Source organism: Delphinapterus leucas, chromosome 9, assembly GCF_059928025.1.
Source record: "Delphinapterus leucas isolate spDelLeu-1000000601 "Yukka" chromosome 9, BTC_Dleu_Yukka2, whole genome shotgun sequence".
Classification (NCBI taxonomy): domain Eukaryota; kingdom Metazoa; phylum Chordata; class Mammalia; order Artiodactyla; family Monodontidae; genus Delphinapterus; species Delphinapterus leucas.
This window is the reverse complement of record NC_143137.1, coordinates 11,711,342-11,735,412: the sequence shown is the minus strand read 5'-3', so window position 1 is coordinate 11,735,412 and position 24,071 is coordinate 11,711,342. Positions and strand designations below refer to the sequence as shown.

Below are 24,071 nucleotides of genomic sequence, written 5' to 3'. Positions count from 1 at the left end.
TTTGTGATTCCCTTTGTGTTTTTAATGCAATATAAATGTTTCTTGTGTATATATATGTATATACAATGTTTCTAGAAGGATGTACCAAAAATGATTTAACATAGGACTTCTGAAGAGTGGCATCAGGTGTCTGGGGATAAATGAAACATTTACACTTAATTTTATAGCTTTTTGCGTTTGAACCACTTAGAACATGTATGCACTAATTTCAAAATTTTAAAAGATTTATAGTTTTTTTTAATCACAAAGAAAACTAGGTAAGTGAGCAACGTCTGAGGGAAAGAACCGTGTATCTTAATGAGTTGATTGAAACCATCGCTTTTTATGAAAATGCAAACCTTCAAAATCCTAAGTTAAACCTCTCCACTCCTATCACTACCTCCTATCTTCCATTTCACTAGCTCAAGGGCTGCCGTGGAAAACCGCCAGCTTTCAATCCACTGACATGGCTAGATTCTCTGTCCCTCTATCCACCCCTCTTCTTCACTTTCCTTCATAGCAGTTTGGAATACTGGTTAATCACACCCACACCCTTAAAAATGTTTTCAGCATATACAGATGAAGTGAGATGATGTCTGAGATTTGCTTTGAGATAATTCAGCAGGGCAAAGGGGTAGAGAGGTTTTGATAAGTCTCATGTTGATGATTTTTTTCAAACAAGGTCTCAGGTACATGGTGGTTCTTTATACTAGTCTATTTCAGGGTATGTTTGAAATTTTCCCTAATATATTTTTTATATAAATGAATTATAAAACACTTTCATTTCCTGGTCCCTGTTTCCCATCATCCCCATCATGTGGAATAACTGCACATCTAGATGAACCCAACTATTTAACACCCCACATTTCTTTCTTTTTTTTTTTTTTTTTTTTTTTGCGGTACGCAGGCCCCTCACTGTTGTGGCCTCTCCCGTTGTGGAGCACAGGCTCCAGACGCGCAGGCTCAGCGGCCATGGCTCACAGGCCCAGCCGCTCTGTGGCATGTGGGATCCTCCCGGACCGGGGCACGAACCCGTGTCCCCTGCATCGGCAGGCGGACTCTCAACCACTGCACCACCAGGGAAGCCCTACAAGGACTTTTTAAAAGCAGATAATTTCAAGCCTATGTAAATTCCTTCACAGAATAAAAATTAAGAGAAGCTTCCAAATTTGTTTTATAAAATCAATATAATTTTGATATCAAAACAAAAAAAACTGTCTCCCAGAAAACTACAAACCAACCTCACTTACCAATATTTAGGCAAAAATGCTAAATAAAACTCAAAGAGATCCAATATACAAGTTTATTCCATAAAAGTAAGATGGTTTAATATTAGAAAATGTGTCAATGCAATTTAACATATTAACACTTAGGAGAAAAATCATATAGTAATTTTTATAAATACTTTAAAAACATGAGCAAAATTCAACATCAATTCCTATTTTTAAAATATTAATAAAATAATAGATGGATAATTTCTTAATATGATAAAATATATCTGCCCTAACCTGATAGTCAGCATCATTAAGGAGGGAACACTATTATTTATATTAAATTCAGGAAAAAGACAAAGATGTTCACTTTCACCCTATTAATTAATGTTGTCCCAAGATACTACCCAATGCAATTATAAAAGAGAAATAATTTGAAAGGATTTTTAAAAATTAGAAGGGAAAAGACAGAAGTATTATATGTAGAATATATAATGGTATAAATAAAAACTCAAACAACTGAAAAAATTATTACAAATAATAATAGCATGAAATATGGAAGGGAAAAAAAAACCCTTATAAGAGCAAAAAAAAGATAAAATATTAGCAATAAAGTTAACAAAAAATAAGCAAGATCTACATGAAGACTACTATAAAATGCCCCAGAGGTACACAACAGGAAATTTGAAGAAGTAGAACAGCTACCATGTCACTGAGTGGAAAGAATCAATGTCATTAAATGAAACATTTCCATAAATGAATCAAAATTCAGTGTGATATACACAAATGCCAAAATTTTTCTATACCAACTGATTACAAACATCATGTGGAAAAATAAAGTAAGCATATCTAGAAACATTCTGAATACAAATCAAAAAAAATGAGGGAGGATTAATCCCATGAGATAAACATGTTATGAAGCTAACATAATCAAACTAGTGTGATACAGGACAATAAACAGCCAATGAAACCAAGTAGAAAGTCCAGAAACATGAGAATTTAGTATATGATAAAAGTAGTATAGCAAAACAATAAGGAAATGATGGATTATTCACATAAATGGTGTTAGAACAGTTAGACAGCCTTCTGGAAAAAGACAAATTTGGATGCATCTCCCACATCTTATACCAGGATAAATTCCAAATGGATCAAAGACTTAATGTTAAAAAAATTAAATGCTAGAAGAAACCTTGGAGACTTCAAAATTATCTTTGGAGTTGGGGAAGACCTTTCTAAAAATAAAACAAGAAAAAAACATAAAAGTTTATTAAACCTGATTACATAAAATAAAGATTCCATATGGCAAAAACTACCACAAGCAAAGTCAAAGACAAATAAAAAACTGAGAAATAGTATCTGTTGCTCACATCCTGGATAGAGGCTAATTTTGCTAATTTTTTGTTTTTATTAAGGATCCTTAGTTTTTTGGGGGGGTTGTTTTTCGGTTTTTTTGGCCACGCCATGGAGCTTGCAGGATCTCACTTCCCCGACCAGGGATTGAACCTGGGCCACGGCAGTGAAAGCCCGGAACCCTAACCACTAGGAAACCAGGGGACTTCCTAATTTTGCTAATGTATAAAGGGCTCATACAAATCAATAAGACCAATTACTAAATTTAAACATTGGCAAAGAATATGATCTGGAAGTTACAGAAAATGAAGATGGCTTTTTAAAATTAAAAGCTTACAAAATGCAAAAAGGTATATAGAAATAAAAATTATAAATCACCCATCATCCTTCAACCCAGAGACGACTTTTGCCAATATTTTTTAAATGTGCGTATGTGTGGTTGAACAAAATTGGGCTCTGAATATAAATTTCTGTGACATTTTGTTTTTACTTAACATCTTGATGTTTATTTCCAATTTTATGAAATTGCTTTCCAAAACCTAAAAAACAAAAAAAGTTAAAAATGCTCAGCCATAAGCATAACTTATAACAAGTGAAAAATTAAGACTACTCTAATTTTCAGTCATCAGATTAGCAAAGATCAAAAAGTTTGGTCACACACTGTGCTGGCGATTACAGGGACCACGCGATCTCACAAACTGATGGAGTGTTAATTGCTACTTCCTCAAATGCAGTTTAGTAAGACCTATGAAAATTATGAAGGTATATCAGTCATGAGAAAGAAAGACATCCTGCCATTTGCAGCGACATGGATGGACCCTGAAGACGTTACATTAAGAGAGATGAGTCAGGCAGAGAAAGAGAAGTACTGTTATGATATCACTTGTATATGGAATCAAAAAAAGCTAAACTTGTAAAAACAGAGAGTAAAATGGTAGTTACCAGAGGATGCGGGGTAGGAGGTTAAGACAGAAATTGTTTACGATACAAATTTGCAAGAAGTGTAAGTAAGCTCTAGAGAGCTAATGCACAGTAGTGAATATAGATAACAATATTGTATTGTAATCATCAAACTTGCTAAGAGACTAGAAGTTAATGATTCCAACCACTAAAAAGAAAGGATCATTATGTAATGTGACAAAGGTACTAATTATTGCTGCAGTGGCAATCATATCACAGTTTATAAATGTTTCAAATTAACATGTTGCACACCTTAAATTTACACTATATGTCAAATATACTTCAATTTACAAAAAGAAAAAGAGGAAATGCTAAAAAAAATTATGGAGGTACATACATTTACTTAGCAATTTTATTTGGGGGATTTATCTTACAAATATACTTGAATACACAAAAAGCGACATTTGTTGCAATATTCTTTATAATAGAAAAAATAGTAAAATCAAAACATCCATCAACATCCATCCATAGAAAGGAGAAAGAATAGAGGGCAAGGAGGAGAGGAGAAAAGAAAGAAAGACACAAATGTGCTTATATGTGGATATGGAACAGCTTCCAAATGTATCATTAGGGCCAAAAAACAAGTTTAAAAAGCAGTGCCTTGGGCTTCCCTGGTGGCTCAGTGGTTGAGAGAGAGTCCGCCTGCCGATGCAGGGGACACGGGTTTGTGCCCCGGTCCGGGAGGATCCCACGTGCCGCGGAGCGGCTGGGCCCGTGAGCCATGGCCGCTGAGCCTGCACGTCCGGAGCCTGCGCTCCGCAACGGGAGAGGCCACAACAGTGAGAGGCCCGCGTACCGCAAAAAAATATATAAAAATAAATTTAAAAAATAAAAAGCAGTGCCTTTACTATACTATCATTTGTATTTAAAAGGGTTTTTTAAAAATACTTGAGCGTATGTTTGCTTTCCTATATAAATTCTCTCTGGAAGATTTTAATAAGAAATTAATAACATTATTTTCTTTCAAAGAAGTTAATTGTGTGGCTAGGAGACAGGAGGAGAAGGGAAAATTTTCGCTGTATACATCTTTATATCTTCTGAATTTTCAATGGTATAAACATATAATCTATTCAAGAAATGAATAAAAATAAAATCAGAGGTGTTTTGTGATATGTGTTACTAAATGTTGAGAATGAAGTCATGCTTACTGTATAAAGCACACCAGGCTTACTATAAAATGCTTACTATAGGGCTTCCCTGGTGGCGCAGTGGTTGAGAGTCCGCCTGCCGATGCAGGGGACACGGGGTTCGTGCCCCGGTCTGGGAGGATCCCACATGCCGCGAAGTGGCTGGGCCCGTGAGCCATGGCCGCTGAGCCTGCGCGTCTGGAGCCTGTGCTCCGCAACGGGTAAGGCCACAACAGTGAGAGGCCCGCGTACGGGAAAAAAAAAAAAAAAAATGCTTACTATAAAGGCCACTGCCACTCGTGTGTTTCCCCATCTTTGGTCTGCTTCAGCCACAAGTGGCAAAAAAGACTTTTTTCTCAAGTTATCCAGAACTAGCATATGATATGTGACGGCCATTCTCAGAAGGCCAGGAGTATTCCCAATGTGTGTCAACTTGGGTTATATGGGCATGTGTCTCTGGTCCAATAAATTTAAGAAATGCTGTATTAACCATAGCAAACAGGTTTATCACCACAGCTCTGCTCAGAGCCTTTAATTTGCCAAGATGCATTGAGAACCTCCATTTGGAAGTTTTAGAATGAGTTCCTATTTTGTGCGTTTTGAATGGGATTGTTTATCGCTAGATGTATAAATCAATTTTGTTACTGACGTCCCTCCCTTTTGAGTTTTCTGATCTCTTATGCTTTCTTCATTATGCTTACATTTATAAAGTGGTTTAAGTCTGCTTTGTTGAATTGTTTTTTTTTTAGATTTCCTTCCTTTTCTTAAACTAGAAATAAAATTTTTCATACTGAAGAATGTTCACTGAGATTTCTACGAAACAGAATGCCCGCCATCAAACCATCAGACACTGCAGGCACCCCCTGACGGTGCACCCTGAGGAAACCCAGGATGAGAAAGCACAGGCTACTGACCCCAATAGCTGCAGTGCATATCAAAGGAATGATTTCAGTGAGCCCAGATTCTTGCATCTTCCCATACATAGAAAAGTGCTAAATTCTTTAACTTGTGCTAAATTCCTTAACTTGAGATATCTGGTTTGCTTTAATTGATAGTAATCTTTTGATGTTCCCACTACCTGGTCTTTGTTACAAAAACTCCTATATCCTGGCTTCCCCCCACCCCCTTTACCTGTTCGGAGCAGTCTCTCAGAGTTATCTGAGATGCTGCATCCCGAGCTTAAGGCCTCAGTTTTGTCTGCCGAATAGAACGTAACTCTCAACTTTTAGGTTGTGCATTTTTTTCGGTCAACATGTATAAATCTAAAATGTAAAACATCTCTCTAATTGAGTCCTTTATTTTCTATACACGAAAAAACTGTTTCTAATTTACCATCACTATTGGTATGACAAGCCCTAGAAAGCCGCCTCTCTAAGTTCTAGTACATTAGTGATAAAGGAGCATCCCCCATACCATCTGTTGACTTTTTTAACGAAAGAATTTCTTTCACTCAGCCCTAGAGCAAGGGTAACGTTACCTACAGTCAACTTGAGAAGGCCAGAAAGAGATGTAAAAAACTAGAGACTAAAAATCAACTGAAAACAAAATCTGAGGAACCAGTAATTACGAGAAGGCTCAGAGAAGAAAACTGGGTTGAATCTTTTAAAAAACTGAATTATTTAACAACAATAGTAGCAACAATGACAACAAAATAACCACAAGTGTGGGAAGTGCAAGGAATGGTAAGAATAACCTGTTCATCCTTGAGCAAACAACTACACTTTCCAAATTTTAACTTCATCATCTAAAAGTGAGAGGGATAATAATGCTGATCTCACAAGGGAGTCCAGAACAATAATTAAGATAATTTATACATGGTAAATGAATGATACAAGATGGCCATTTCGTTATTTTTTTTATAAAGCCATATAAGGGTAGCAACTAATGTTGAATCACCAATCTCCAGAGCTTAATCTATAATAAATTCACCAAATAAAACTTATTCCTCCTTCTCTTCCTATCTGCAAAGAATTAGGTTAAATTCCTTCTGAAACAGAAGCACTATTTCTTTTTCTTATCAGGAAGAAGCAGAAGCTTGTCCTAAAGGTCCCATTTTCTGAACTTCAATGTCCATGGACTTGTAAGAAGGGAAAAATATAGGCAAAGAGCAAAATCAATAAAGACCTTGAAACTCTCAAGCGTGGAAGAGATCCTATAGATCACTTGAATCTATTCAGAGCAGGTCTGGACTTTAGATGGAGTCATTGCTCATGACCTGGAGTGGAAAGGGCCACCGTCCTGAGACAAAAAAGGGTGAACTGCCCTCCCCCATTTCATAACCAGTCTATAGGACAATGGATAAACATGGACACCTTGGGTGGAGTCCTCACTGGGCCAAAGACTTAGCTGCACTAGACAGCATTCCTCACATGTACCGTCCTTAAAAGCTACCAACAAATAATACGACTTTTTGTTGACACCATGAAAGCTGTCCAGGAAGGAACATGACTGTTTCAGGTGTGAAACATCTCATCTTTATTTGTGATTTGATCCCTCCTAAAGATTCTGTTATTTCTTTTAAGTACTTGATATCCAAAATGATGGCATGGTATTTTTTCACCTTAGCAAATGAATTTTGAATAACATACTGGATGCCGAGAAACCTGGTAGGCCAATTTTGTCAACCCCTTTTCCCATCTCATTATTCTTAATGTCTTAATGAAGACATTAAGTCAATAAATATCAAAACATAGCTATGGGCAGCTGGAAATAGGTGAGGGACTTCCCTGGCGGTACAGTGGTTAAGACTCCGGGCTTCCACTGCAGGGGGCACGGGTTCCATCTCTGGCCGGGGAACTAAGATCCCACATGCCTCACAGCATGGCCAAAAAAAAGCCATCACCTGTGAGAAAATATTTATGGAAGCAATTAGATTCTTCATCAAGCAGCTCCCCAAACCAAGTACTAGATAACTGGGGAAGTACATGTCACATGTCACGATTGTTTGTCACTGTTTTCTGGTAATATTGTGAGGTTTTACTTTCTTGTGAAATAGCCTGATTGCTAGAAAGCTATTAAAAGCCTCATAACTCAAATTCTCAGGTATGGCTTTTCTAAAATGAGATTACCAATACTTATAAAAACATAATAATGTTCCTCATTTATAAATCTCCCCCCCAAAAATTACAGAAATGAAATTAAAGTTGTTTCACTTTTTTAAAATTATTATTATCAAAGTAATACCAGCATTTGGTCAAAAAAAAAAATCAAATGCTGAAAAGGTGTTTTGTGAAAACCATCAGTCTCCCTCCTCACCTCAATTTCCACTCCCCAGAAGCTATGTTTTTGTTGATTTCTGGCTTTAGTTTTGGGGTGGTTACTTTCATAGGTCCAAGTGCATGTACCCAATACATGTACACATACATACATTGCTTTATCCATCTGTAAACAATACCCATTGACTCATCACCGTAAAAGATGAGGACGGAAACGTCACTTCCATTGCCCTCAAATTCCCCCTCTCCTCCTCCCAAATTTTAAGAGTTATATTACTACTTGTATTCCTTATTCTTATTGCCTCAAAATTATTGAATGATTTTAAGTTGCAATTTCTTGTTCTACTATTATAGTTAATGGCTATCAACTCCACATGATACAAAAAGACTATATTAGCTCCCCTTGACTTCCAATGACTTCTCCCATTTTCTACTTTCTAACTTCTGAAAGCAACATGCTCCTTTTGCACTGCAATATGCTGTTCTGTAACTATAGTTCAGTCTTCTATGCTTTATCTATGAATTTATTTTAAATGTGGAAAACCAACAAGCAGCATTCCTAATGTTGTTATTAAAAGTATTATTGGACCTAGGACCAAAAAGAGCTTTCCGTTAAGTTCAGTGACACAGTCAATAGACCCAGATAAAAGGAGATTGTTTCCAACATAAAAATCAAATGCATTTTTCTTACACTTCATCATTGACTCAACAGCAGGCAAAGTTTAGTTTGGGTTTATAATTCTGCTCAATTGTCTTCCTTTATGTTGTTTAGATCATACACACCCCCAAAAAAGATAAGTATATATACTTTACCATTTCCTCAAAGGAATTCAGATTTTTGACCATGTTACTATCAGTTAGATGTAATCCACTTTTTTTTCCCAGAAGCAGCTTTCTCAAAGCCCTTCATCCTCTTATTCCATTCTTGACAAATAGCTCCTAACCCTGACTCATATTCATCACTACTGGAAATTCCTTCACTGAATGTCCCACTGGAAATTCCTTCACTGAATGTCTCGGTTACATCCATCAACTGTTTCCTAGATCTCATGTCTAACTCTTTTTTTAATTGAAATATATTTGACATATTGTGTAAAGTGAATATGTAGCTGTTAACTTAATACATTTATATATTGTAATATGATTGCTATTGCAGTGATAATTAGCACCTCTATCATGTTACAGAATTATCCCTTTTGTAGTGGTTGGAATCATTAAGTTCTAGTCTCTTTGCAAGATTAATGATTATGATACAGTACTGTTGTCTATGTTCACTATACTACACATTAGATGGCTAGGATTTATTTACGACCCCTTATAAGTCTGTACCCTTAAACAACATCTGTTCAATCCCCCCAACCCCCAGTCTCCTGGTAGCCACTATTTTACTCTTTTATTATTTCCTACCTTTCTTATTAGAATATATCCTCAAGTCACTTGCTCAGAAAGGTTACCATAAAAAAGTAAATTCTCTCAGTCCTTGAATGTTTGGAAAGGTTTTGGGGTTTGTTTGTTGTTTGTTTCTTGCCCTCACTCTTGATTGGTAGTTTGGTTAATTCTAGGTCTAATATTATTTCCCTTAAGTACTTAGAAGAAATTTCATTATCTTTGAGCATTCATTGTTACTCATCAGGAATCAGAATGCAACATGTACCTCTGTCCTTTGTTGGTTTTTGTATTTTCTTTCTCTAGGTTTCAGGATCTTCTTTTTGTCCTTAGTGGCTCACAGCATTACACTTCATCTGGATGTAATTACAGTAACCATATAATGCCTAATTTTTTTTTTTTTTTCGGTATGCGGGCCTCTCACTGTTGTGGCCCCTCCCGTTACGGAGCACAGGCTCCGGACGCGCAGGTTCAGCGGCCCTGGCTCACGGGCCCAGCCGCTCCGCGGCATGTGGGATCTTCCTGGACCGAGGCACGAACCCGTGTCCCCTGCATCAGCAGGCGGACTCTCAACCACTGTGCCACCAGGGAAGCCCATGCCTAATATTTTTAATGTAATTTAAAGTCTAGAGGCTGGACAAAATGCTCCAGGAAGTTATTAAAGAGCTTGGATCCTTCTAGCTTCTTATGCAATCCACACTTATCATGTTTCTGAACCTCCTGTTCATGGCCACAAGGATGGCTGTGACACAGAGGTATCACCTCTACATTACGTGCAAAACTGGGTATATGGACACTCCTGCAAGGAAATCTGCAGAAGAAATTATTTTTCATTGTGTGTGCTTTTACTCTTAAGAAAAGCAGGGTACTTATAATGAGAAAGAGGGGAGAATGATCATGGCTTAGGCAGTTAGTCTCCAATGTTCCATTTGATGAAACTTATGTAAGACTAATTCAGGGCTTATCAATCAAAAGACCATGCCTTTCATCAGCACTCAGAAATTTTCTTCTATTTTTAAAAAATAATTGCTTCCTCTCCATTTTCTCTAATCTTGCTCCCTGAAATTCCTCAGTCAGATTCTAGACGTCCTGGATGAAACATCTGTGTCTCTTATCCTTTCTGTTCTCGTTTTTATCACTGATTCGTGCTCTGCATTCAGAGAAATTACCTTAACTTCTTATTTTTACTGAAGTCATATATTAACTGAATGTAATTTTAAATCATATTTTTAATTTCTAAAAGCTGCTTCTTGTTTTTATTTGTAATAGCATCCTTTTCTTCTTTTATGGATACAATATCTTCTCTGTCTTCTCTGAGGATATAAGTTTGAATTTTTAAGTGTCCTTTGATCTTTATTTCTTCAGGGGTCATTTACTCTGAAAGCTTACCTTGGCTTTCTCTTGCAAGCTATGGATTTTGCTATTTCTGATAATCCTTGATTACTAATCCATGAGGGAAAATGAAAGGCTGTTTTGCATAAAAAGTGTTATTCCCTAGTAAGACAGTCTCCTGAACAGAACGGTTGATGGAGAGCTCTGCTTTGTAACTGGGTCATCCATCCGGTTCACCAGGACTGGCTTCTGACAAGTGGCTTTTCTTGTAGGTGTGGGAGTGAGGAATCTGACATTAGCCTGGAAATCTAAAATGTCACAATAAGAAGGACTCTAATCTATGTGCACACACCGGCACTAGAAGCCCTAGTTCTTCCTGGGAAATGTATTCAATTTCTCTAGAAATGAATTGTCCATATGGGGGCTGCCAATGGTTCTGTGTGCAGTGGTGGGGAAAAGTTGGAAGGGATCACTGAAGCAGCTATCTGGCACACAAAATTTTAATGATACCTCTGGTTTTGCACCATACCTCACCCTCACTCTCCAAAGCTAGGAACCCTAAATCCAGGGCCCTGGATGTGGCAAGCTGATGAGCTAACTCTGCACGTTCCCAGAGGTCAACCACGTGCCTATTCTGAGCATCCTCTACTCCACTTTGCCTATGATACATTTTCATTGATGGTCCACATCCAAGAAATGGGATGAATTCTCTAGTCTGCTGTTGGCCATCCCCACACCTCTCCATCATTAAGATTTTTCTGCCAATGGAGTCTCAAAAGGGGAGGCAAACGCATCTGTTTGGTCTAATATTTAAAATCAGAAACTTTCTACAAACTTTTTTATTATGCAAGAACCTCTAAGCATATTTCAGCAGCTTAATCTTTGATGCCTACAATGTTTTATCATGGACCATCTTGTATGGCCCATATCTTAATTTTGGATCATAAAAATGCCCCCAAACTCGTTTTCTACAGGAAATTTCTGAAGAAATTTTTGAACTGGAACATTAACTCCATTGATAACAGGCTGATCTTGTTTTTGTTTTATTTTGTTTTCTTTTTTGTTTTGTTTTGTTTTCTCACCTGTTAACAGACCTGTTAATTCCTTTTTAATTAATTAATTAATTTATTTTTGGCTGCTTTGGGTCTTCGTTGCTGCACGTGGGCTTTCTCTAGTTGCGGTGAGCGGGGTCTTCATTGCGGTGCGCGGGCTTCTCATTGCAGTGGCTTCTCTTGTTGCGGAGCACGGGCTCTAGAGCGCAGGCTCAGTAGTTGTAGCATGCGGGCTCAATAGTTGTGGCTCGCGGGCTCTAGAGTGCAGGCTCTGTAGTTGTGGCACAGGGGCTTAGTTGCCCTGCGGCATGTGGGATCTTCCCAGACCAGGGCTCGAACCCGTGTCCCCTGCATTGGCAGGTGGATTCTTAACCACTGCGCCAGGGAAGCCCTGTTAATTCCATTTTGTGACTCCTCTCTTTGGAAAGTTTATCAATCCTTTAAGTTGGTGAAACAGTGGCAGCTCCCAATTCCCTTTTCTCAGTAGTTTCATAGAAAATTTCCAGAAAGCTTAAATTCATGAAAGCTGATTGTTGGGCTAGAGATGAGAAGTTTTATCAGTAAGTTGTTAGTTAAGTGTTGTTTTCCTTAAAATAAAGAAAAACATCCATATGGGACCTCTTAGCATGTACTCTACCCAGCAATGTGCATGTCCCTCACCATTACCTTGGGAATTTTTTTCATAGGAGCTGAGAACAAACAGAGAAAAGATAAAAGTAGAACGCAGGCCATCCCAGCCGACTCTAACTTGCCCGCCAAGTATATAAGAAGGCATGGTGGCCGATTCCCTGAAGTCTTGCGCCTATCTCACCATGGAGACACTCTTCCAGCCATCAAGTAATGGGATTCTGTACAACAAACCTAGCTGAACACACAGATGGAGCTACTAGTGCCAGGAGAATGAGCAAGAGAAGGGGCAGCTTAAGAGAGAAGAGAAGGTGACATACTGGACACAGGGGTCGCAGCGAGAGGAAAGAGGGTTACAGGTAGTAACTCTGCAGATGGGAAAGACGGGCTGGTGACTGGATAGTTATTTGGCTTGGAGGCCACCTTCTACCTTTAACTAGCAGACAGGCGCAAAGCACGAGAGACTATCTTGAGTGGGATGAGTGTAACGCAGTGAGTGAGTTTTCCCAGAATTATGTTTTCACCCACCAGGTGGCTGGGGGGTGGGGGGGTTACTCGAATACTAAACCAATTACTTTAAAATGTAAGCTGCTTCTTCACACATTCGATTTGCAAATTTAGAAATTCATCCCTATCTTATCTCATCTGGGATTTCAAAAATTCCTCGCAGGGCATACATCTGCGCAGAAACCAATTCCAATCGCTGGACTAGAAACTGGAGCAAAGTTGTCTCCAGGCAGGGCTCAGGACCAGTGAGGGGCAAAGGACAAGAGGCTGAGAAGCGGTGGGAATAGATGAGACGGACTCTCAGAAGGCACTGCGGATATCAGAAATGGGGATGAATTATAATGAGACTGACTTTGAAAGAGAAATTCAGATGCTTGCAAAGCCCAAGGTAGATCCATGGTGCACTTTTCTCTCTCTCCCTGAGCAAACCCCTCTGTTCTCGCTATTCAATAAGAGCTTCAAAAAGCCGACGGCTTCTAAATTTGTGCCGCCCCGTATCTCACTCTGGAGCCCCAAGCCCTCTGTATCCCCAGAGTCCTTTCTCCTATCTCCTTTTTGGAGGCAGATTTTTGCTAAATAATAACTCTGTCTCTAACTATCCTGTCTTGCGAGTGAAAGCTCCCTCCGTGTGAAGAACTATTATGGGCTGGCATTTACATCTGAGACTAAAAATAACCCTCACCAGACTGCCTGTAAGATGGGGTTTTCTGAGAACCTGCAGGCCTTGAGAATGCAAATCAGAAAAGGATCCGATTGCCACCAACACTTCTTGAGAAAACTGCCATTTGCATCTGCACACCGGGTCCCGGATGTCTGCAAATAAATCAGTGGCTCGTTCAAACCAGAACCCAGGCACTGATTGAAAGCTCACGTGGAGGTGGATTTGGAAGAAGGAGTGAAAAGGACACAGCTCTGGAAATTGGGATGAAGGAGCCCAAGTCACTGTCGGAAGAGAAGGGGGCAGCACATTCCTCAGTGTCTAACCCTAACCTGACTTTGAACTGTATCGACAATGTTCCTTTAGTTCAATGGGTGTCATTTGCAACTGCTAGCCCTCCCTCCCTCCCACCCACCCCCAAAACACCTTCCTATACTTTCATTAACTACATCCTTTTAAAGAATGTCATCATTGCCAGGGACACATTTTCAGGCCTGGAATAGACCGAAGTGATTTTACTGAAAACGTGTCAATAAACAGTGATAATAGTAGCCCACCATGGCACAAAGTAGAAACAAAGTCCAGGGGGGACCTTCAAGATGGCTGGGATGAAGTGAGAGAGTAGCACCGACATATATACACTACCAAACGTAAGGTAGATAGCTAGTGGGAAGCAGCCGCATAGCACAAGGAGATCAGCTCGTGCTTTGTGACCGCCCGGAGGGGTGGGATAGGGAGGGTGGGAGGGAGACCGCAAGAGGGAGGGGATATGAGGATATATGTATACGTAGAGCTGATTCACTTTGTTATACAGCAGAAACTAACACACCATTGTAAAGCAATCATACTCCAATAAAGATGTTAAAAAAAAAAAAAAAGCAAGTCCAGTTTTATCTTCCTTAGGAAACAGATTTTCCTGAAATCACTTCTATCCACACACCTGAAGGTAGGAATCCCATTAACTCTTTATCTGGCCCCTAAATACCATATCATATCAAAATACCAGTTACAAAATTAAAAACCTGTTTTCTTTAAGATTCTACGCTTCCAAGTTCTGACCTGGCTTTCCCTAATGGACTGTGACCTCTGGTCTGCAGCTTCAACTTGTACTAAACCTTCCCCACTTAGGAATTCCACAAAATTTGTCTGTTTTAGTCTAGAATAGGCTGCAGAACCCATGGTCCTACTGTCCTTGTTTCTAGGGAACACACTGATGTCTTTAGGGGTGAAGGGGCATCACATCTGCAGCTTCCTCTCACACAGTTCAGAAAGAAAGTAATATGTATACAGTTGGCGTTTTGTATCCGTCGGTTCCACAGTCTCGAATTCAACCAACAACAGATCAAAAATATTGAAAAAGGAAAAAAAAATTGCAGAATGTTCCAAAAAGCAAAACTTGAATTTGCCAGCTCCTGGCAACTATCAACTATTTACAAAGCATTTACTTAGGTATTATAAATAATCTAGACATGATTTAACATACAAGGGAGGATGTGGAAGGTTGTATGCACATACTACATCATTTTATAAAAGGGACCTGAGCATCCTCAGATTTTGGTATCCACAGGGGAATGGGGGGGGTGGTTGGAATCAATCCCCTGCAGATACCAAGGGACAACTGTATACATATTTAAAGAGAAAGACAAGAATCTAGTAATGTGGGCTTCCCTGGTGGCGCAGTGGTTAAGAATCCACCCGCCAATGCAGGAGCACGGGTTCGAGCCCTGCTCTGGGAAGATCCCGCATGCCACGGAGCAACTAAGCCCATGCGCCACAACTACTGAGCCTGCACTTTACAGCCCATGAGCCACAACTACTGAGCCTGCGAGCCACAACTACTGAGCCCACATGCCACAGCTACTGAAGCCCAGGTGCCTAGAGCCCATGCTCTGCAGCAAGAAAAGCCACCCAATGAGAAGCCCAGGCACCTCAACGAAGAGTAGCCCCAGCTCGCCATTTACCCACGCGCAGCAACAAAGACCCAACGCAGCCAAAAATAAAAATAAATAAATAAATTTATATTAAAAAAATAGAATCAAGTAATGCAGTAATCGTAACATTTCGATCATCTGGATGAAGGATATGCAAGAATCCTTTGTGCTCTTCTTGCGATTTGCCTGAAAGTCTGAAATTAAGTCAAAATCAAAGTTAAAAGAGGGACTTCCCTGGTAGTGCAGTGGTTAAGAATCCGCCTGCCAATGCACGGGAGACGGGTTCGTTCCCTGGTACGGGAAGATCCCCCATGCCGCGGAGCAACTAAGCCCGTGTGCCACGTGTACTGAGCCCGCACACCCTAGAGCCCGTGCGCTGCAACTAGAGAAAGCCCACAAGCAGTAATGAAGACCCAACACAGCCAAAAAAAAAAAAAAAAAAGTTAAAGAAAAATTACCTGAAGAGCATTGTGGGCTTTAAAGGAAATAATATCTATGGGAAAAATGCTCTATAAATTATAAAGTGCTACATAAACGTTTTTAAACTGGAAAATTACATCAATGAAATTCATTTGATGTAATTTAAAAAATTAAAATTAGAAAAAATTTTGAAGTTTCAGTGGCTTAAGAAAACACATATTTGTAACAGAGCAGTAGGGCTTTATGGGGCCTTTCCGGACGGACCCCTCCCCCATATCCTCTGCTTTAGCTCCTCTCTGAAGTACCTAGATAATAGTATCTGATGCACATTTCCTGAGTTGTTTCACAGATGCTAAAACCCCCACCAAATGGAAGAAATTAACTACTTGATGACCATGAGCACGTAGCCCCCAGACCTACTGGCACCTAAGGATTAATACTGTTAACCCCTGTGACACCACCCTGTTACCTCACCATCAACAAATCAGAATTGTGCATGAGCTGATCACATACCCTGGGATGCACCCCACCCCCCAAACCTTGCCTTTAAAAATACTTCGCTGAAATCCATCCTGCTTGGTGCCCTTCAACAAACACTGTACTTTCCTTCACCACAATCCAGTGTCTGTAGATTGGCTTTACTGCGCGTGGGCGAACGAACCCAACTTTGGTTCAGTAACATTTATTTCTTGCTCCTTCAAAGCCTTCTACATGCCCACGCCCTCCAAGTGCAGCTGTTCTCCATCTCAGGCATTCAAGCTGCTTGGAGCTAATGTTCCACCACCTCAAATGAGGCCCAGGGGTCACCTTAGCAAGAGAAGGGAGCTTGTGAGCTGCTGCCCTTGCTTTTCTGTGCATTGGTAAGGATGTCACAAATCTCCTTCCATTCAGGGCCAGAACAAATGACACAGCCCCGCCTACCTGTAAGGGGGGCAGTAAATGTAGGGACTTCCAGGCCATAATCGTGGAGCATTCCTGTCTCTGCTCCAGTATTCCTCGAGTTCCCATTTTCTGCTGAACCCTTGTATTTCTCAATATATGTGGGAAAGGAAAAGGAGAAGAAAGGTATATATCTTACTTTATTCCTTCATTTCTCTTCTAATCACCTCGCAATGCTCCAACTTGGACTCCCTACCTGACCCCCAGTCAAATAGAGCAGGAAGCATCGCCTCCTTTAGGGATGGCCCAGATCAGGCCACCCCTGTTCAGAAATGTAGTGGCTTACACTTGTCAAAACAGAAAACAATGCTCTCCATCGCGTGTATAATAGACGTGGGATCTTGACTGGACAACAAATGAAGACAGCATTGAGAATAAAGACAGGCAAAGAGTAAACAATAAGCGTGTAAGAATTTCCCAAATGCACAAATACTGACGAACACCCACTCTACATACACCTGGACTCTTCACATTTAATATTCGCAACAGCTTGTTTACACCCAGCCAAGTTCCAGCCACCTTGGAACAGACAAATTTTGGAGGTCACAGTACAGCACAAAAGGTGTGTGTGAGGCCAGAGCAACAGCCATCTCCGCTGCGACCACAGAATGTAGATAACAACCCACCGCCCCATTTAAAGAAACAAAAACCACAAGTGCAGAGCACAGGGCTAACAGCATCAAACACCCAGACAGATGGGGGAGAATGAGGCTCCAGGGAGAGAAGAGAGTGATCTTAAAGCAGGGCAGTAAATGAAGAAAGCACAGGGCTGCTTGGGTTTTACTGATTTCTGCACCGAGAGAAAGGCAATTAAGCAGCTCTTCAGGGAGAATCGAGTTACAAGGGTCCCCGAGCTCACTGGTAACTCATCCCACCTTCACGGTAACATTTCTTACCCGTAGTCACAGAATAAGGACAGTTCTACTCCTCCCACCACAAACCTTGAAAATCTGGCACCAGAGTAACGCCCCTGTTTCCTCTAGTCACAGCCCTAAGCCTTGGAGTGCGCTTCCCAGAGCTTAGCTCTTCCATCATCTCCTGGGCCACCTCCTGAAGCAAAGTCGTGTGATAACACACCCAGCACACACCTAAGGCAAGTCTTATTTCTTGCCTTCTTCCTTCCTTCCTTCCCTCCCTCTTTCCTCCCTACTCTCCTTCCTTCAACAAATTACTTACCAAGATCCTAACGTGTGGCCAGGCACAATCTCCTTAATTTAGAAAATGAGACTTTACAACGTGCAATTTAAAAGTAAGAAGCACCTGTTCCCAGGTAGACAGCTAGAAATACATGCAGAGAGACAGAATCCAGCTCCGGCTGGATATTTCTGCCCACCCACCTGAGGAGAAAGAAAAAATCCAGGTTTTTTTTCATTGCCCATCCTGGGTAGAATTGTGGGCATGAAAGCAGCATATGCCCACAGGGGTAGATACATAAAAAACGTCCTACCTCCAATACCTGCCAAGCACCTGGAGTAAAGCTTTAAAAGTTCATTCCTGGGCTTCCCAGGTGGCACAGTGGTTAAGAATCCGCCTGCCAAGGCAGGGACCATGGGTTTGAGCCCTGGTCCGGGAAAATGCCACATGCCGTGGAGCAACTAAGCCCGCAAGCCACAACTATTGAGCCCACGTGCCACAACTGCTGAAGCCCGCGCACCTAGAGCCCGTGCTCCACAACAAGAGAAGCCACCGCAGTGAGCAGCCCGGACACTGCAACGAAGAGTAGCCCCCGCTCACCGCAACTAGAGAAAGCCCGCGCGCAGCAACGAAGACCCAACGCAACCAGAAATAAAAAATAAATACATTAAAAAACAAAAACTGATTTAAAGAAAAACAAAGTTCATTCCTATTTAGAACCTAAAGAAAGGTGAATTCTGCTTAACTGCTCCCTGCCTCTCCCCACATCACTTTTGAGCGTGTTTCTTCTCTCTGGACCTGGAGCTCTGACGAGGGCCGGGCCCACTTCTCCTGCTTCGCATTTCCCCAGGCCCTATACTGATGTGGAAGGCACACAACATTTGTTTATCTTATTGCGTTATCCTCATTGCCTGCTGCACTCCATCGTGACTACTCCACTCCGTTCAAACAAACCAGCACCTCATTTCACGCATGAAACCTGCATCCATGTTTGGGGCTCCATAATCTCCAAAACAACAACAAGCAAAACAAAGCCATCTCACCCCAAATCATTACCTCTCTCTTTCAGAAAGAACTGTGAATAGAATATAGCTGTCATTTTTGAATGCTTCAAATAGTCATTATAATTATATATAAACACACCCCATATAATAAAAAACAATAGGTAACTTTGGTTTTAATAATGATCGCCACTCACAGTTGTCTTTGTCTATGGCTTGGTCCACTGTGTTGCAGGTCCCAGGAGTGAAGGAAGCAGGCTTGTCCAGCCACAAGGGGACAAACTGGGGTTTCGCTATCTCCTTGGTGTCCTCAAGAAGCCCACGGAAGTTTTCTGGCGATGGTTTCTGGGTTTGGGCAGCCATACATTTACACGTTGGGAAGCATGTTGGTTGGATTCGGAGCTGCAGAGGTGTGAGCTGCGCCCCTTCCTGTGGAGCCATATGCCCTGGCTTTTCCTGCCAGCACAGACTGGAAAGACCGTCTACATCTTTTCCCCTATGTGAGTGCCAGTAATTCAGTCCGGGTCCTTCCAGCCTTTTCCCACTCTTTTCTCTTCTCTCCTTCCTCTACTTCCTCCCACAAATTTCTACGTAAGAGAAAAATCATCCGGTGTTCCTGAGAAAATAGGGAAAACCACGGGCTTCCGGAGGCCTCCCCACTGCTCGGCCTCCGGCTGCAGACAGCTCCGCACTCAGCCGCCTCTCCCCTTCTAGGAAGAGGTTCTTTTTAGTTCATGGGGTGAATCAATAGAATTTTGAAATCCCCTCTCCCCCAAAATCATCTTGTAGCAGGTTGATTCAACGAGCCGGAGTCAGCAAGGGACCCTGAAAAGCGATTTTCTCTCACCCCATCATTGCCTTTGGTTTTACAGCCTAAAAGTTCTTTTTCCAGCCTCGAGCAACCTTCCAGGTAGAGCCCGTGGCTTTCCAGACAAGTCAGGAATTAAAACAGCATAACCTTCAGTTAAAAACAAAAAAAAATCAGTTCTATTGTAATCAAAACCATTATCTTCCACATAATTTAAAGTCCGTCCTCCCTCCAGCTAGGCCTGAGCTACACAGCCGCTCCGCCCCACGGACGGGGGAAGAGCTGGGTGAGATCTCTTCATCAACCTCGTTTCCCACTAGCTCAGGCACCTCCCATTCCTGGGAGGAGCCAGGGAAGAAGGAAGTTGAGTCAGCCCTCGGTATCCCCAGGTTCCTTATCCGCAGATTCAAGCAACTACAGGTGCTACAGGTGGAAAATATTCGGGGAAAAAATTTCCAGAAACTTCCAAAAACTAAAACTTGAATTTGCTGGGCACCAGGGAACTATTTACAAAGTATTTACGTTGTTTTACTCTGCCATTCTGTATAAGGACTTGGGAATCTGAAGATATCCTGGGGGCGTGGGGCAGGCAGGTGTGCGAGGATCCTGAAAACAATCACCTGCAGATACCAAGGGAGGACTGCAGAAAGCACGGAATATTACTTAACTAGTGCTGGTGCCATCTGGCTACTCCATGCCCAAATACTGACTGTCATTGGCAGAAAATACCTTCCCCAAAGCTGTCCACATTCTAATCTGTGAATACATTACCTTCCATTGAACAAGGGACTTTGTGGATGTGATGAAGTTTAGGACCTTCAGATGGGAACGATTGGCCTGGATTATCCAGGTGGGCCCAATGTAATCCCAAGTGTCTTTATAACAGGGAGGCAGGAGTGTCAGAGTCTGAGAAGGAGGTGTGATGGTGGAAGCAGACGTCAGGTGATGTCATTGCTGACTGGGAGCTGGGAGCTGAGGAAGGAGGGCAGCCTCAAAGAGTTGGAAAGTTCAAGGACAGAAATTCTCCACTTGAGCTCCCAGAAGAAACACAAGCCTGCTAGCACCCTGATCTTAGCCCCCTGAGACCCATGTTAGACTTCTGACCTCCAGAGCTATGAGATCATGAATGTGCATTGTTTTAAACCACAAGTTTTTGGTAATCTATCAGAGCAGCAATAAGGAACTAATATGCTGACTCATGGAGAACTTTCCAGACTCCCACAGTGGGTATCTTTGGCATGTACTGTATGGCCAGGCTGCTCAAGGTGGCTGTTCTCTTGTTCTCTGTACATCCCCTACTCGACCAGCGCCTGCTTCACCTACACCTACTCACACGACTGACCTTGCCCCTCTGCTAGTTTCCCTGGTAACGGATGAGCCAATCTGACATCAATTCCCCCTTAACTAGCAATCTCTCCCCCTCCATGGCCACCCCCCTACCTCTACCACCCCCACCCTGGAGGGACGACTGCCACCTTGTCCGGCCTGCGGTCCACCGCACACGGTGGGGTGTGGCTCCAGGACCTTGCCTCCAACATGTAAGATCCCCCATCCATTAAACCACTGACGTCTCTGTTGCTGACTCCGGGCTCTTTCTTCGGTCTTAAAGCTGGGCATGTGTACAGGCCTTGTAGGCCTTCAGGGTACAACACAACACGTACCTTTCTTGAAAGCACTGCTTCTCAACCAGGGGCAATGTTTGCCCCCCACCCCCAGCGGGTATTTGATAAAGTCTGGAAACATTTTAAATTACATTAACTGGTGCAGGGGGAGGGGGGCAGTGATTTCTAGTGGGTGGAGGCCAGAGATACAGCTGACCATCCAACAATGCACAGGACAGACTCCTACAACAATTATTAGGTCCAAAACGTCAGTAGTGTCAAGGCTGAAAAATCCTGATCTAAAGCAAGCAATGAACTCTTTGGCTTCTTAGAAATCTCTCTCCTGTCCAACAGACGGCCCACCCCCAAGAGGGTCCTTTCAAAATAACTTGAGATTGATTCACTTCTACCACCTGTGCCTGAGGGGAGGGTAATGAGCCTTCTTGGCTCACCAAACATCCCCAATTCATGCAGCCCCTACTGAAGGATCCTCTCTTTTGTAGGTTAGAGGTGGGAGGTTGTATGGCTCTTGTCATAACTGACGCCATTTTGGTTCCATACAGTTGCTCCAGTCCTTACGCTGACCCTACCCAGGGCTGTGTGGCATATCACTTCCCTGTCATCAAGGGCTTTGTAGTTAATAGAACATTTTTCTTTTTTTTTTGCAGTACACGGGCCTCTCGCTGCCATGGCCTCTCCCGTTGTGGAGCACAGGCTCCAGACACGCAGGCTCAGCGGCCATGGCCCACGGGCCCAGCCGCTCCGCGGCATGTGGGATCTTCCCGGACCGCGGCACGAACCCGTGTCCCCTGCATCGGCAGGTGGACCCTCAACCACTGCGCCACCAGGGAAGCCCTAATAGACATTTTTTAATAATCATTAAGACCAAGTGGCCTTTATGCTCTGTTAGTCCCCCAACAATGAAGAACTGCGCTGATGTGTTCCCAACTCCCAAAGACTAGTTACCCATTCATAAACCTTGACTTAGGAATGCACATCCTGCTTCTTTCCAAGCACGTACCCCCATACCCTCTTATAGGTTAACTATAAAGTTGTCCCAGTGGCCCCTCAGGGTTGTAGAGTGCAGCTTCTAATGCTTCTGGATTGTTGTCTACTGGTCATACACTGTGAGTAAGTCACCCTATAAGAAACTGATCCAGGGCGTCCCTGGTGGCGCAGTGCTTGAGGGTCCACCTGCCGATGCAGGGGACACGGGTTCGTGCCGCGGTCCGGGAAGATCCCACATGCCGCGGAGCGGCTGGGCCCGTGAGCCATGGCCGCGGAGCAACGGGAGGGGCCACAGCAGTGAGAAGCCCGCGTAGAGCAAAAAGAAAAAAAAAAGAAAAAAGAAACTGATCCACTGATTTTATGGAGCTGCCTGCCTTGTTTTTCTGTCTCAAGGGGGAGCAGATACAGGGATATATGTATATGTATAGCTGATTCAATTTGTTATAAAGCAGAAACTAACACACTATTGTAAAGCAATTATACTCCAATAAAGATGTTAAAAAAAAAAAGATAACTTCTCAGTTGGTGAGCACTTTTCATTCCCTCCATCCTCCAACAGAGATGAATTAAGAATTCTCTCCAGATTATGTGGCCACTTATCACCAATTATATTCCACTTGAATGGTTTAGAAAACATTCAAGAGCCTCATTTAACATCCTGTTAACACACCTTCCTTAAGACAATTAAGGCATTGTTAGAGTTTAGAGATTTTCCTGTTAACTGATTCTGCAGGGAAGCATTGTAAGCAAACATTTCCATGAAATGACGATGATTTTCATTTCCTGAATGTGTCTTTCACACAAATTTGTAGAATTGGAATGGGTAGAGACACACTCTAATATTGTATGTATCAGAGAAAGGACATATACAAACGAAGGAAAAGAGTATAGAGAGCATGGCGGGGTCTGTGTGCTTCATCTAGTCATTCATGAATTCAACAAATATTCTACTCAAACATGACCTTTCCATCAAAACTCTCCCTGACCAGTGTTTAAAATAACCCACTTACCACCCTATGCCCACTTTCCATCCTCTCACCCTTCTTCTTTCTTTTTTTAATTGAGATGTAACCGCATGCCATAAAATTCACTCTTCTAAGTGTATAATTCAGTGGGTTTTAGTATATTTACAATATTTGTGCAACAAATCACTGCTGTCTAATTCTGGAACATTTTCATCACCCCAGTAAGAAACCCTGTTTCTTTAGCAATTATTCCCCATTTCCCCTCCCTAGTCCCTGTCAATCACCAATCTACTTTCTATCTCTATGAATTGGCCTATGCTGGGCATTTCATATGAATGGAATCAGCCTTTTGTTTCTGGATTCTTTTACTTAGCATAATGCTTTCAGGATTTATCCCTGTTGTAGTATACATCTCTACTTCATTCCTTTTTCATGGTTGAATAATATTTCTTTGAAAGGATATACCACATTTTAAAAAATTTCTCAGACAATTTGGGTTGTTTTCTCTTCTTCACTGTCATGAATAATGCTGTTACATACGTTCACATTCAATTTTTGTGTAGACATATGTTTTCAATTGTCTTGTCCTACCTAGGAGTATAATTTCTGAATCATATGGTAACTCAATGTTTAACTTTTTGAAGGACTGCTGAACTGTTTTCCAAAGTGGTTGCACCATTTTACATTCACACCAGCAAGGTATGAGGGTTCCAATTTCTCCACATCCTTGTCAACACTTGTAATTGTCTTTTATTTTTGCCATCCGAATGGATGTGAAATGGTAGCTCATTGTGGTTTGGATTTGCATTTCCCTAATGACTAATAGGGCTGAGTGCTCTTTTTCACGTACTTATTGGCCA

The 24,071-nt window shown here is 41.7% G+C and overlaps 1 protein-coding gene across 1 annotated transcript in view; it reads right to left on the bottom strand.

Annotated features, from left to right (window-relative positions):
* Positions 1–19,893, bottom strand: part of KEL (Kell metallo-endopeptidase (Kell blood group)) — a 168,570-nt gene extending 148,677 nt beyond the window's left edge. The window contains exon 1 of the mRNA XM_089917290.1: positions 19,027–19,893. The gene's annotated coding sequence lies outside the window, so the exon portion shown is untranslated. The remainder of the gene's footprint in view (positions 1–19,026) is intronic.
* Positions 19,894–24,071: the final 4,178 nt, after the last annotated feature.